A 13,275-nucleotide genomic window follows, 5' to 3' on the forward strand; every position below is an offset into this window, starting at 1 on the left:
AAATGGACATGAAAGAAACGGCCGACAAGAGAAGAAGGGCCGAAGAGAATGCTTTAGAACCAGGAGACATCGTCATCGCAAGACAGCCACAAAACCGCAAGAACATGGCGGCCTTCAACGAAGAACCCCTCACCATAACCCACAGAAAAGGGTCCCTCATCACGGCTGAAGGCAATACCCGTGTCATGACAAGAAACAGCTCTCACTTCAGAAGACTGCCAGGGATCATACCCCTAATTGAGCCCTGCACACCAAGAGATGCATGGGAAAGAGATGCACCTTACGAAGGAGACATGGAGGATTCTGGCACAGATGAGCCCCGTTGGCCGTCGCAGGAATCGAGTAACATAAATGGTGGGAGACCTCAAAGGACTCGAAAAAAACCACATCGTCTCATTGAGGAGATGCCATGATCCCGAACTTTGTTTAGTATCGGGGGTGTGATGTTGTCACCAACTCCTGTGTCACATAGAGAGGGACACGAGGCAAAGGCAACGGGAAGGGGAGGGGCGAGATGTGTTGAAGCTCAGGCAGTTCCTGAGAAGTGTTCTTTCAATAAAGATGTTTGATCAGGCCTCCCTGCGTCCATCCCTCATTTATGAGAGCATTTATGAGCGAGACGATTGCATGTTGTAGGCGCATCCACATTTTCACACCAACATACTCAATAGAGCCCCAGGACATCCTAACTCCAGCAATTTTTCCCATATGAGGGATCTTTTAACACAGTTAAATGCCTTTGTGATGCTGAGTAATGTAACATACACTTTGGGCGATCTTGTCTGTCTGCTAATAGCTGAATAATTAAACAATTCACGGCAGTGCTAACTCCTTTTTATAAACCCACCGATACTAGTCATCCATATATTGCTTTGTAATGGCCCAATGAGTCATACAGTTGCTTCAGAATAAAAGACTCCATTACAAATCCTTTATAAATCCCTGAATTCAAAGACAACCGATAGCATAGCTGCCAAGTGGTCACATGCGTTCCTTCCGTCAGTTCTGGTAGCACAGAATGCATGCTGGAACTTGTAAAAATATTGGCACACAAGTCCCAGCATGCAATGTTCAAAACAGGGATTAATTGAAGATATCACCCATTGCGCGTTTTGGGATTACTTGGTCGCTACACTGGAGCCGTACTTTTCAATTCGCGCCCTCACAGTATTTCAGCCCACTCAATCAATATGCGATTGATTTGAATTGGCACACTCGCCCAGCAAAACTGTAATCGCAAGCCAAAACGTGTATCGATTTCCAGAGCGACTGCTATTTCACACAACGTACCCGTTTCTACTAGTAATGCTAAACACGTCTAATGTATGTTTACAGCTGACATGACTTTTTTTAAAATGTGACTCAGGCCCCACGCCTCTCGTAGAATAAGTGGATGCTGTATCCACCAGCATGGCGTGCAGAGCGGACACTGATTCTGTTGGAATGTCGTCCCTCTAGTTTTTTTTTTATTAGAACTCCGTGTCCTGCGCGTAACGTGAAGCTCACGCGAGGGGGCGGGGGGAGGGAGAGCGTTGTCAGGGTCCGCTTCTCGGATGGGATTGGAACTAGACGCTAGCATCCCTGGACCGGCAGGGACTGTGCATCCACTGCTCCTTAAATTCGCAAATTGATTTATGGTTGTGCAAGGCTTTGCAAGGGCATCAAAAACATACATTCAGGTGCGTTACTTTTAAATTGACTACGTGTGTCCAAGTGTCTTAGCTACGTCAGTTTTCAATGGACCTCAGGGGAGGGTTATTGCGGTGGGGTGGATGGGCATTCTTTCAAGTGATAATGTACACTTTCTGTTGAAAAGCTGACAGAAGAGTGGCTTGTTAGCTCTTTAATTATTGTTCTATTTTACAAGTAAGGATGCTGTAGGACGGGGTGGGGGTGCACATGGAATTTCAATCTAGTATTTTAATTGCTGTATTTTAAGTGACTCAAGACTGGAGGTGCCAAATTGCATTGATGCTCCTGAAGACTCACTGCTGGATACTTTTGTTAGCAGTGATGTGCAGCCCCCTGCAATTTACAGTGAAATATAACAATATTCAGCAATGCCGTTCTCCTGGTAGAAACCTGCATAGATGCAAAACGACACTTCTTTGACGTGTGACCCCCATGTCACCTTCAAGTTTCATTTGAATTTAACATTTTGACAATTCCAAACATTGGTCTGCTTCAGCGCATTTCGAAAAAAATGATGTGCTTGCTCTGCATTGAAATGCAAAACTATACACCTTACCAAACCATTGACAAATAGCCGTTTTTGGTACAGTCGCAACTGCTTAAATACTTTTACTGGCATGTACGCGTACTTTATTTACATGGTTGTTTTCCTGGATGCCTAGGACAATTCTGGACATATGTTATTGCAAATGCACGGCCCATGCATTTCTGTATTAAATATCTGATCACGTTTAAAAGAAAAAAATGTACGTACACATAGTCTTATACAAAACTGTTATACGAACCAGCAACATATACACTACAATTCATCATTCAAACGTTATTCTTTCAAAGGAAACTTGTATTTTGTTTATAAACTGAAACCTACTGTCTCATTTTGATTGTTGCTAAGCTTTCATTGGGTGCGAAGTGGAAGTTTATCAACGGTGGCTCTGTGTGCGACAGTTTCCTTTCTTCAGTACGCACAGTACACACCATACTTGTTTACAGTTTTATATTAAGCTTTGGTTAAGCCGGTATGTTTGGCTTTTTTAAAAAAAAAAGTGCGAGTGGTTTACCATGGATGTTTTGGTGGTTAGCTAAATGGTGGAGTTTGTTTGGCTAGGGGAATGAATGTGCATATGAATATGGTTGTTCTGGTTGCCATATAGCTTGATGAGTGGGTGAATGTAGATGGTTGAGGTGAATGTGGATGGATCTGATCGAATGGGTGGATGAATCTGACTGGCTAGTTTGGATAGATGGGTAGATATCTATCCACTAATCTAACAATACCCACTACTGGATATTGTTAGATTAGTGCAGGGTTCGATGAGCTGGAGCTAAAACTCATGGGTGTCGGGAATCCGCTCTGTAGGCAGGAGCGAATTCAGGGGAACAGCTACCAGGAGAAGCTGCTTTAATAACCTTTTGCTGATTATGTATAATCCATTGTTTAAATATATATTTGATGTCATTTTTATTTATTAACATTCTAAAATACTTATCAAAGACCTGCTGATAGTGGACCCCAGCCAGAGCCAGCACAAATCCATCTCACACCTCTACGTGGCTTCTAAATCTGTGTTTCATTTCCTGATAGCCGAAACGAAAGCTTTGCTGAAACTTGGATACAACATCATAGAATCAACTAGATAAACACGGTTCAACCGACCAAGCCCAAAACGCGATCATTCAGCTGCTCTGGAAATGAGAAGCCCCTCGTCAAAACATCGTCAGCACACAAAAAAACATCGGCACGAGACAAGAGGGGAAAAATCAAATCATAGACACGAGTTACAAACTACTACTAAGGAGAAGGCCTACAAGGACCAGCGAGGCGAGAACAAAATAACAGAAAAATGGACCTCACGATTACAAAAACGATCTTGGCAGACCAAATACAACCTTCGCTGAGGCGCAACTCAAAACTCAACCTAGTCCTGGGTCCTGAGTCGTGGTTATCCAAAGCACCGACTGGTGCACCAAGGAAATAGCAATCCAAGCACCATGAGTCCGGTTCAGCCTTCACGACCGTCAAGAAAGCTGAGAGATCCTGCATCCGACTAGGCTCATGGAACACCAGGGGACACTCGCATCTAACGCGACCAGGAGCCATTGAACTAAGAGATTATGATTTTCTATGTCTACAGGAAACCTGGCTCACAGAGGTCCCGACATTGGAGGGATGTGAAATCATCCTCTCACCGGCCACAAAAGGACAAACGGGACGTCCATCCTCTGGAATATTGACAGCATGTTGTCAAGGCTGTGGCTTTTCACTCGACTCCATGCTATTTATCAGTCCCTCCATCCTGATGACCAAAGCAGTTCAGACTGATCGTGAAGAACACCCAGCCAACCAACTACGGGAGCCATTGATCATTATAAATACGTATTGGAATCCAGCTGGAATCAGTGACATATCCTTTCTGGAACAAATGGAAAGAGCGATCGAGGATGCACTGTCGGCCCAGTTAACTCCTAACCTCTTGATTTGTGGAGACATCAACGCCACATGCCAGTCCTCAGACAAACAAGAACAGCCCGGGTGCGAAGAGAGGAGCCCAGTGGTCGAATTTGATGAACTCTCGTGAACTCCATAACCTGGACGCAGCCTTTCCAGACCCAAAACGGCTGCCGACTTGGGCAAGGCGAGAAGCGAACGCCACAATAGACCACATATTTGTGTCCACACCGTTGTTGGCAGTTTTAAGTTCTTTTGACGTGATCAATGCGCCGGCTAGTGACCACAACTTGCTGGTGACAGTTTGGTCAACAACACAGGTGGAAAGAGATTACGCGTTGCCACAGCTCTCCACGAATAACCAACGAACAAGAGTGAAAATATCGGCTAAAGCAATAAAAGAACTAGGACACAAATACCAGGCACAAGCAGAATGGGGGACAAACGAGCAGATCGATTACTTACTTTTATTGGTCACATACAAAGTCAAGGCCACCAACAGAGCCAATCACAACTGCTCGCACCACAGATTTGACAACATCGTGGTGCTAAAACGCAAGGAGATGAGAAGGCTAAAACGACAAGCTAAAGTGAGAGGAACTGCGGCAGCAATAACTGAGGCAGCAGAGGGGTGCCGACAGTACAAAAACTGGCTCAAAAACTATCGCTTGACCCTTATCAACAGGACTCGGAAGCAATTCTGAAAACAATAGTATCCAACAACAGAAGAGAGTTCTGGAGCCTCCTGAATTCGACACACTCCGACGGAAAAACTGCTTTTATTTCAAACATCGGCGAAGCCACCTGGGTCAAATTCTTCAGTGCATTGTTTCAGAAGTCTGAAGAAGAGCAAACAGAGAAGCTGGCAGAGCCATCATTACCATGGATCAGAGTGGATGACATCGAGGACATCACAACACAAATTAAGAGACTTAAAAACTCCCGAGCCCCAGGCCCGGACGGCATCTCGAACGTTGACCTGAAGTCCTTCGAGGAAGAATGGGCCCCTCTTCTCAGTAAAATCTTTCAAAGATGTGCCCAACTACAACTATTCCTCCATCATGGAAAACGGCCACAGTCGTTCCAATTTACAAGAAGGGAGATAAAGAAGATCCAAAAAACTATAGGCCGATCGCCCTTCTGGATTGTATTGGTAAAGTGTTTGGTTCTCTCGTTCTGAGAGAATTCAACAACTGGGCCAAAACGGCTGGCTGTCACGACTACCTACAAACAGGCTTCAAAAAAGGACTGGGCACAGCAGCCAACATACTGATGCTCAGCGCGTTCAAAGGGAAAGTGTTGGAGGGTGGACCGCGACTTTACCTAATCTTCATCGACCTCACCCAGGCGTTCGACAAAGTGGAGTGCCCGCGGCTCTGGCAGAAACTCGAAACTTGGGGCTGCCCCACCCGATCCTGGAGCCGATCAAAGCATAGTACACCGGCAGCACCATGCGAGTAAGATTAAACCAACACGCCTCCTGTCCCCAGTGATTCCAACCGCCAGAGGGGTGAAACAGGGGTGCCCTCTGGCCCCGGCCCTATTTATCTCCTTCCTGGGGGACCTGCAAACAACGTTCGAAGAAGTCTGCTGCTTCCCACCAAAGTTGGGCGACACCCATGTGAATAGAATCCTATACGCAGACGACCTGGTCCTCCTAGACCACACTCTCGTGGGCCTGCAGCGTCAACTAAAGAAACTCTCGGAATACATGGCTGACAACAAATTGGAGATAAACGAAAAAAAGACAAAATTTATGATCCTGTCTACAAAACCAAAGAAGGTGGAAAAAACCGCTCTGTTCTTGGAAAAGCAGCGGGTCGAAAAAGTCTCCGACTTTAGATACCTTGGAGTGACACTCGACGGCTCAAGAAAAGAACTGGCAATGCAAGCCCACCTCAAATTGCACAAGCCAAAGCAATCAACAGAAAATTTGGTCGCTTCTCCCTAATTCCTGTTGTAGACTTCTACAAGAAAAAGGTTATTCCCACCTTGACCTACGGCGCCAACGCCTTCCGAATTTACCCACTGTTGTGTGGCCGAGACTGGAAGCGATGTTTTTCAGAGGGACACTGGGTCTCCCTAATTCCACCTCGGTGACCGTCATAAGGAAGGAACTTAGCCTGCTATCACTCGAGGGAACAGTGAAATCCAGCATGCTCATGCTTTATCGCAAAACCAGAATTTCGCCTGATCCATCAATTTACAATCTAATCAAGAAAGAATGTGAAAACGGCCAAAGCAACATGCTAAACCGTTGGACAAAAATAAACCAGGCTCTGTTGGCTACTACAGAGTATGACGAAGAGACACTTGTCAGAAACCCTACAAAAATTTTAAAAAAACTGAAAGAAATCGGCTGGGGTGCAATTCTGTTCGGATAGGATGGTAATTTTTGGAAGAGATCTTTAGTAGAGAGGGTGATCCACAAGAGCTGATTTCCACGCACAATTTAAACACTAAGAAGATTCATCCTAACACATCTCCTCCCTTCATTTTGTGGCAAGTTTAACCCAGGTAATAATCATTTAACCTGACCGGTTTGTTCCTGACATTGGCATTCAAACTGCTGTTGTTGCTGGCGGCTGTACTCAAATTAGGTTCATACATTTGTTTTTCCCCTCCATTTTCCCATACGGTTCGTTCCTCTCTGGTTCCCTCACCAGCTCCACTATCCACCATATTGCATTTAACCAATTTGGCCATTGACCAACATTCTCCACCTTTCATGATAACGTTACCTCTTATCACAGCAATTTTCTTTGGGCCAATAAACTTGCTCACAATACATTTAGGAGAAGCTCTGGGATTCTTAACATAAACCCAGTCCCCTACTGACCATTGCACCTCCTTGGCACCCCTTTTTGTGTCAAACCTCTCTTTGTATTCATCTTGTGTTTCCCTAATGAGATCCATGATCCTTTCCCTGTTAACATGTAGACTCTTCGCTAAATCCAACCAACCCGGACACAATTTTGTACCTGGTTGTCTCCCTTTGAGGGACATGAAAGGTGAAATACCAGTAACCGAGTGAGGAGTTACACAATAGTTCCAGACCATCTCCCTGAGAGCTGTCTGCCACTTCAAACCTGAAGCCATCGCTAGTTGCAACCCTCCTTTAAGAAATCTATTTGCTCTCTCAACGAGACCATTCACTCTGGGCTGGTATAGTGCTGTCCTGTAGTGCTTAATACCAAACTTCTTGAGAAACTCTACCATCCTATCCGAACAGAATTGCACCCCATTATCAGAAACAAGTTCCGAAGGAAATCCTTCCCTATAAAAGACTTCCTCAAAGAAATCAATCATTTGTGAAGTTGTTGCTTCCCTAATGGCTTTCCACTCAACCCATTTTGAATGATAGTCCACCAGAACAATGAGGTATTTAACACCCTCTCCCAGTTCCTGTATGGGTCCCATTAAATCAACTGCTAATTTCTTCCACGGCTCACTTGGAACACTTACTGGCCTTAATGGAACTTCTTTAATGGTCTTACTTTTGTCACTTCTGTCACATTCCTTGCAGTTCCTCACACATTTCTCAACCTGACCATCAATACCTGGCCACCAAAAGAATTCTCTGATATGCCTTTTGGTACCTCCCATACCTAGATGACCTTGGTGGGTTATGTCCACTAATTTGGACCTGATCTCATATGGGGGTACTATTTTCATTCCTTTCCTCAGTTGAGACCCATCTTCCGACATGTTCAACTCCTCTTTAATACAGTAATAAACATCATATTTCTTTTCAATAAGATCTTTTCTGGGCCAACCACTTTTTGTCCACTCTTTTACTTGCCCCAAGACCTCATCAATGACATCAGCTGACTGCCACTCCTCTTTGCTTATGGCATTGTGTACTAATGCACAAATACCTACCACACTTTCAGCACTCACATCCTTGACACTCTCGTTCTGTGCAGGAAGTCTGGACAGACAATCAGCAATCACATTTTCACCCCCAGGTATATATACCACTCTAAAGTCATATGCCAACAGGTCAACCATCCAGCGGGAAATTCTAGGTGAGCCTTTGGCCCATTCCGCACTCCCCAGTAACTGCACTAACGGCTTGTGATCAGTCTTAACCACAAACGACTGACCCCATAAAAAAAAATTAAAATGAGCAACAGCCCATGATACAGCTAGGGCCTCTCTCTCCACCACAGAATAATTGCTCTCCGCCCCCCTCAGAGGCCGGGAGGCAAAAGCTATGACATGTTCAATGTTGCCATCATATTGAAAAAGAGCAGCACCTAGACCTAATGTGCTCGCATCTACAGTAAGCACAGTTCGTCGGCCAGACACAAACCCTCCTAGCGAGGGTGCCTTCACAATGCTATCTTTAATCTTACTAAAGGCATTTTGACATTCTTCCGACCACACATATTTAGTTCCTTTTTTTTAATAAATCTCTTAGGGGAGATGACATTGTAGCAAAACCATCCACAAATTTGTGGTAGTACTCCGCCAACCCCATGAACGAGCGTAGTTGTTCCTTGTCAAGAGGTTGAGGAGCACTCACAATACTATCCACTAAAGACTTCCTGGGAGCAATACCCTCACAGGAAATTTTATGCCCCAAGTAATCCACTTCCGTAACAGCAATTTTGCACTTTTCCCTTTGAACAGTCAGACCCGCTTCTTTTAGTCTCACTAAAACCGATCTGAGTATTCTATCATGCTCAGAACCATCATTTGCAAATATCAAAATGTCGTCTTGAAAAACTGTTACTTTCTCAAGACCTTTCAATACCGTTTCCATCACTCTCTGAAACGCAGATGCCGCCGAGGCTAACCCAAAGGGCATCCGGTTGTACTTGAAAACACCTTCAGGAGTGATGAATGCAGTCATTTGTTGACATTCCTTAGATAATGGAACCTGATGATAGGCGGCAGAGAGATCTATAATGGAAAATAACTTGGGTTCCCCTAGCGTGGACAAAACTTCTGAAATATTAGGCAATGGGTGTCTCTCAACCACTATGTTCTGATTGAGACTACGTAGGTCAACACACAGTCTCATCTTTCCATTGGCCTTGGTAACTAAAACCACTGGGGATAACCATTCCGTGGCTACAACAGTTTCAATCACCCCTTTGTCAACCAGGCTTTTTAGCTCCTCCTTTAGTTGTGCTCTCATCTTCAGTGGTACCTGTCGTACCTTGTGTACTACTGGTTGAGCATTTCTCTTAAGCTTGATGTGATGTTCGAAATGTTTAAGTCTTCCCAAACTCTCAGAAAACACTTGTGGAAATTCTCTGGTCCACGAGTCCCCCAACTCAGCAATGGTGACCGGGTCCGGTGCACTGGCTTGTACTCTTAAACATAGCTTCCTCTGCTCCTCCCAGCCTAGCAGAGAGGTTCCTTTTTCCGCCACCAGGATTGTGGCTTGGCACCTTCTTTCCTTGTACTTAATTTCTGCACGGAATTCACCTAAGATATTTATATCCGACTCTGCATATCCACACACCCTAACATTGGTAGCTTGTACAATGTTGCTACTCCTTCCCAGACTGTTGATTAATGTTTCTTGGGATATGATGGTCCAAGGGGAACAAGTGTCCACTTTCATTAGGAGCTCTATTCCATCTACTTGGAACCTGTCCACAGGACCTTTGGTCATCCCAGACATCTCCGAAATCTCGAATATGTGCCTTGGTGTGAGTTCTTGAGCGCTGGATACTTCATGAATATTGTACCCTTTTCCAATGCCTTCCTCGTAATTGTCCACTGGGCTGAACTCAATACTATTTACAGCGTTACCCCTGCAGACATTGGCAAAATGCCCTTTATTTTTACACTTGAAACATTCCGCATATTTTGCAGGGCAGGTCGGGTAGTTCATCCCATGTCTTGAACTGCCGCAGCGAGGACATGCATTTCTTGCATTACCTCCTCCTCCTCTCTTGATAGTGGGAATGCCAAATTTCTTCTTTTGATTGACGACACAAACCGAGGACGAAGAAGGATTGGATTTGTCAACCCTAAGTTCCTTGACATACTCTGAAGTCTGTTCAATACTTCTTGCCAATTCTACGGCCTCATCCAATTTCATATCCTTTGCAAGAAGTTTTTCCTGTACTCTCACGTTATTGGTGCATCTAACCAGCTGATCTCTAATAAGGGAATCAGCCAAATGTTCAAATTCACAGGTGTAACTCAGGGATCTGAGACAAGCGATGTAGGACTCCACTGACTCTGACTTCTCCTGGGCTCGTTGGAAGAATTTGTGCCTTTCAAAGCTGACATTCTTCTTCGGTTCGAAGTGGTCCCGAAGCTGGTTGAGAGCAAACATATATTCATCCATGTCCCCTGCCTCAGGGGTATGGTGTCTGGCGAGTCCATCAAAAATTCTGCGTCCTTCTAGGCCAAGGTTGTGTAGTAGTAAGGCCCTTTTTCGCGCAGATGGGAATCTTTCCCCTCCCATGGCTACCAGGTAGTTCTCAAACATGTCCTTCCACCTGTCCCATGTAATTGAAGGTCGGCCTGGTTCACTCAGAAAGGGTAAAGGAGGTGGGATGGAGGCAGCCATGGTTGTAGAACGATTCACAATTCAAACAGACTGTTGCATAAACTTGCAAGCAATGTTTGCAATATTCTCTAAATATCCTGCTGATCACTGCTTGCAACTATCTTGCTGGACAACACTGTTACCATTGAAATACTATGGCTTCTGCAACCTTAACATGTTTGAGTGACATGGCTGAAACTCTCCGTGAGCGTCGGCGCTCGTTGCCAGTTGTTCCAAATGGCCACTCTTTTGTTTTTCTTTCAACAACGGTAAACACTGCACAGTTTATGTTCCCCAGCTGGCTGCGGCTCGCTTTTGATCTGTGCGATGCTCCTCGCTCTCAAGGGGCTCGCTTGGAGCTCCACGGCTGTGAACGTAATCTCAGCGTCGAGATCACAGCTGGGTCACGGTTCGTTCTGCGCGACGCCCCTCCTGCTTGCAGGGCTCGCGCAGGGCTTTACGGTAGCGTTCGCTGCTCCGGCCCTTATCAAAGCCCGCTGCCGCTCGCGTTGGGCCCACAGCAGCCGCTGCCTCAGCACTGAATGAAGCTGACAGCAGTTCGTGCTGGGCCCGGCGGTGCTTCTTCTTCTCACTGCTCCTGCGGCGTAATGAGAGCCCGTTGAGGCGCTAGCGTTAGGCTCACGGCAGCCGCTGCCCAAGCGCTGTAATGAAACTGAGAGCAGTTTGCGCTGGGCTCGGCAATGCTTCTCCTTCCTTCAGGGCTTACTTGCGACCCCCCCACAGTAGCGGTCAGTGCTCCGTCACTACTGATTGTGGGCCCTCACTCCGCCTCCTGCCTGCCTCTCACCTGCTGTCACCGTCGGAGGAGGAGATTCTCTGGGAAGGACCGGAGATCAGCGGGTTCCACGTGAAGTGTATCCTCGTCGCCAATGTTAAGTAGGGATCCACACGATGACAGGGAGTATCACACTGGCTTTTATTAGGTATGATACTTGGACAGCATGTCCCCCTGCAAGAGGCAGGCTCCAACTGACCAAACACAGAATATACAGTGAAACATAACATTCCAATACGAACAACATGACATCACAATGCCACTCTTTTCTTTGTTGAACATATTATAAAATGAAATGGCACAATTTAAACACTAAGAAGATTCATCCTAACACTAAACCGTTGGACAAAAATAAACCACGCTCTGTTGGCTACTACAGAGTGTGACGAAGAGACACTTGTCAGAAACCCTACAAAAATGTAAAAAAAAAACAAAGAAATCGGCTGGATCCAAACCAACGAGGCAGCTCTAAAGAACAAACTGACACAGCACCTCCCGCCAAACACCAGTAGATTCAACGACTTACAACCGTACATCAAAAAGTTCCCTTCTAGACACGCTCGCGATTTAATAATGAGAGCGCGGCTAAATCTCCTGTTAACTAACGAAATTTTAGCAATCAGAGGGCTTTCCCCATCGAACGAGTGCCGATTCTGCAAAACGCCGGGAGCAACAGAATCGATTAGGCATTTGCTCTTAGCATGTCCTCGCACAGCCAGGATCCGAACAGTCTACCTGACGAAGATCTTTTCAGAGCACATTTTAAGCGACCAGGACGTTTGTTGGTCCAGATTGATGGCCGGAGATAGACCTTCGTGGCTGCTGGCCACCTACAAAATGTTGGTCTATATAAACACTGAACTTCTCAGCCGACCGTCCTCAGGTTGATCGGTCCGTCCAACGACCTTCGACGAGTTCCGGCCTCAATACAATACAATACAATACTTCTCCCGTTCTTATCATCACTGATGCTACTACAGCTTCGCACTGAACATGAAAAGTTTTCTATTGTAAAAATCTTATTGATTAAAAGCAATAAAAAAAAAATACTTAAAGCTAATGTCATATATGCATATTTGTAGGGCACCAGTTGACCTGGTAGCTGTTGGTTTCAAGCTAACCAGGCTCTCGTAGGCTAGAAGCAGGAGCTATATCAAACCCTTTAGTGAGTGAATATCAATTGGGGTGACTGGTTGAGAGGTTTGAATATGTTTGGCTTGGTGGTTGGATTATTGGGTGTACATGGATGGTTAAAGCGGTTGGTTTGGTGAATAAAAAGAATAAAAAGATAGATGAGTTGGTGAACATCTTCTTATTATTGTATTTATTGGGCGCTGACCAGCTTCGGAAAGCAAAGGGAATCTTTGTAAATCGTAGGGGAAAGGACACAGTGCGGGAAGCAGAGAGCTAACCACTGTGGTGGTTGGACAGTTTAGCAACAAGGGATCTTCAAGCAATCGGGATGGAACTGGTGAGCAGATGCCCCACCCAGCCACCAGTCTCAGATTGGGTGAGGCTGTGGGAGGATGGGTGGGTGAATGGATAAGTGTGACTGCGATTGGCAGAGTGGATACATATGCTTTGCTAGGAGGATGTGTGTGTTAATCCATGTAGATGAGTATGGTAGAATATTTTGACATATGGATGGATTAACTGGGCCTTTGTTATGAAGTGGGGGCTAAGTGGGCCTGTCTGACAGCACATGGCTTGGTGTAGGTGAGGTGTCCATTCAGCAATATTCTACAGGAGGCACGCTGATCACACTATGATAACCAGTGCCCTTAAACCCTGAAATCCCACAAAGCGGAGCTAAATTGTGCAATT

General features: G+C 45.5%; 1 protein-coding gene across 6 annotated transcripts in view; it reads left to right on the forward strand.

Annotated features, from left to right (window-relative positions):
• The first annotated feature begins 1,535 nt into the window (after nucleotides 1–1,535).
• Nucleotides 1,536–13,275, forward strand: part of RNF157 (ring finger protein 157) — a 1,722,220-nt gene continuing 1,710,480 nt past the window's right edge. For all 6 annotated transcript variants that reach the window (XR_011305109.1, XM_069654703.1, XM_069654704.1 and 3 more), the window contains exon 1: nucleotides 1,536–1,679. The gene's annotated coding sequence lies outside the window, so the exon portion shown is untranslated. The remainder of the gene's footprint in view (nucleotides 1,680–13,275) is intronic.

The sequence above is a fragment of the Ambystoma mexicanum genome, chromosome 3q (genome assembly GCF_040938575.1).
Source record: "Ambystoma mexicanum isolate Mex_15411 chromosome 3q, UKY_AmexF1_1, whole genome shotgun sequence".
Taxonomy (NCBI): Eukaryota; Metazoa; Chordata; class Amphibia; order Caudata; family Ambystomatidae; genus Ambystoma; species Ambystoma mexicanum.